Source organism: Triticum dicoccoides, chromosome 7B, assembly GCF_002162155.2.
Source record: "Triticum dicoccoides isolate Atlit2015 ecotype Zavitan chromosome 7B, WEW_v2.0, whole genome shotgun sequence".
Lineage (NCBI taxonomy): Eukaryota > Viridiplantae > Streptophyta > Magnoliopsida > Poales > Poaceae > Triticum > Triticum dicoccoides.
This window is the reverse complement of record NC_041393.1, coordinates 712,798,067-712,801,157: the sequence shown is the minus strand read 5'-3', so window position 1 is coordinate 712,801,157 and position 3,091 is coordinate 712,798,067.

Sequence of the window (3,091 nt, the reverse complement as noted above, 5' to 3'; positions counted from 1 at the left end):
TATCTTCGTGCTTGGTTTACCAATGCTACTGCTATGTTCATTTCACCCGCTGATATATATATATATATATAACAAGTCGTACTAATCATGCATCATCATACAACTTCTACTCGTTATTAATAACAAGTCATACAATCATCATCCTCATAGTCATCGAACCCAACCCTACATAATTGTTCTTAGCACATGATCATCAGTATCAGGTAGGAGCTAAGCACCCTTAAGGTAAAATAGCATAAAACAATATAGATCTCGACTCTCCATTATGAAGAATGGAGATCATCCTGTCTCCAATTCTTGCGCTTCACTTCCTTTTGCTTCCAAGAAGCTCCTTACGACTGTCCATACATTTTTTCCATTCTTTGATTGTCAAGTCTCCACTTCTTTTAGAAATCCGGTATGGACAGTTGAGATTCGTAGGATGACCTGGTTGTATGTTCAAAACATCAAGGCGACCGTGCGTATATATCAGATGAGGCACACAATCATTTGGGATGCTTAGGGCCTTGGATGAGAACTGGTATCATAATGAACTTCCGCTTCATGCACATCCAAGGAGGAAGGTTATACATACATAGAGTCACGGGCCAGGTGTTGTGATTGCTGCTCTGCTCCCCGAAAAGATTAATGCCATCCGCCTTTAAACCAAACCATACGTTCCTTGGGTCATGTGCAAACTCAGCCCAGTACTCTCTCTCGATTTTTCTCCACTGCGACCCGTCAGCGGGTGCTCTCAACTTCCCGTCTTTCTTACAGTACTCACTGTGCCATCGCATCAACTTGGCATGCTGTTTGTTTTTGAACAGTCGTTTCAACCGTGGTATTATAGGAGCATACCACATCACCTTCGCAGGAACTCTCTTCCCGCGGGGCTCGCCGTCAACATCACCAGGGTCATCTCGTCTGATCTTATACTGCAATGCACCGCATACTGGACATGCGTTCAAATCCTCGTACGCACCGCGGTAGAGGATGCAGTCATTAGGGCATGCATGTATCTTCTTCACCTCCAATCCTAGAGGGCATACGACCTTCTTTGCTGCGTACGTACTGTCGGGCAATTCATTATCCTTTGGAAGCTTCTTCTTCAATATTTTCAGTAGCTTCTCAAATCCTTTGTCAGGCACAACATTCTCTGCCTTCCACTACAGCAATTCCAGTACGGTACCCAGCTTTATGTTGCCATCTTCGCAATTGGGATACAACCCTTTTTTGTGATCCTCTAACATGCGATCGAACTTCAGCTTCTCCTTTTGACTTTTGCATTGCGTACTTGCATCGACAATGACCCGGCGGAGATCATCATCGGGCACATCGTCTGGTTCCTCTTGATCTTCAGTAGCTTCCCCCGTTGTAGCATCATCGGGCACATCGTCTGGTTTCTCTTGATCTTCAGCAGCTCCCCCCATTGCAGCATCACCGTATTCATGGGGCACATATTTGTCATCGTCCTCTTCTTCTTCGCTATCTTCCATCATAACCCCTATTTCTCTGTGCCTCATCCAAACATTATAATGTGGCACGAAACCCCTTGTAAAGCAGGTGGGTGTGAAGGATTTTACGGTCAGAGTAAGACTTTGTATTCCCACATTTAGTGCATGGACAACACATAAAACCATTATGCTTGTTTGCCTCAGCCACTTCGAGAAAATTATGCACGCCCTTAATGTACTCGGAGGTGTGTCTGTCACCATACATCCATTGTCGGTTCATCTGTGTGCATTATATATAATTATGTGTGTCAAAAGTAAGAAAATCAGACAAATATCTACCTAAAGTAAGAAAATCAGACAAGTATCAGAAAGAAGATAAGAACAAGAGGCTCACCACGGTGGTGCCGGCGACGAGATCGGCGCGAGTGATCAACGGCGGTGAAAACGGGGACGGGGCGTGACGGACCGCTAAATCTAGACAAATCTCGAAAAAAATGGAGCTCCGAGGTCGAGCTTCGAGAGGAGAAAGCTTAACTAGTGTGGCTCGGGCATTTCATCGAACACCTCATGTGCATAGGAGGTGAACTAGAGCACCCAAATGCCCTCTCCTCACCGGATTGAAAAAACAGAGCACTGGAGTGCTTTGCCGCGACAGTGGGTATATATAGGCAAGTTATTTGTCCCGGTTCATGGCATGAACCGGGACTAAAGCACCCCCTTCTGTCCCGGTTCAAGCCACAAACCGGGACCAATGATTGTGGGCCAGGAGCGAGGACCATTGGTCCCGGTTCGTGGCTTGAAGCAGGACAAATAGTTCCACACGAACCGGGACCAATGCCCACGAGGCCCTGGCCGGCCCCTTGGGCTCACGAACCGGGTCTAATACCCCCCATGGGTCCCGGTTCTTGAAGAACCGGGACTAATGGGCTGGCCAGGCCCGAACGGTAGCCCTGTTTTCTACTAGTGTTGCGAGATCTTACGGGTTTCACCTCTAGCCCACCCCACTTATTTGAGACTAAATACTTTTTGTTGTTGTTGTTGTTGTTGTTGTTCTTATCTTTATGAAGCACTGCGATCCTTTTCTGATCGGGCTACACTATGGGTTGTTTTCCTTACAAGACAAAGCCCTTCCCCTGTTCAAACAAAAATAAAATTTTAATGTGCTAGCGACGAATAATTTCATCTACAAGCTCAAGGTTGAAAATAGACTCGTCCTGAAAATATTACTATAACTTGAAAATCATCTACGAGTTTGAGGTTCATTGAACGTCTCTATGTTAACCATTCTTATCCATAGATGTTTGTTGTGACTACTGCTTTGAAGTTGTTATCGGCTAATTGATATGATCCATTTTCTCAATTCGAACCAGTTCTTTAGTACACCTCCTCTGCCCCACAATATAAGATGATTTTGTAAGCTAAAACAACTTGCAAAACATCTTATTTTATGGGAGGGATGGAGTATTTAGCAACATCCATTTCCCTTTTTTTGTACGGGGTAACACTACAATCGAGTACCCTTGGGGGGGGGGGGGCACTGGATTTACCGATGTTATATATGCAATCCAGGCCACCAAACACCTTAAAAATTGCACCGAAGTTAAATGCATGACTTTATTCAGTCACTCGTCAACTGACAAATTTGACTATTTGACTAT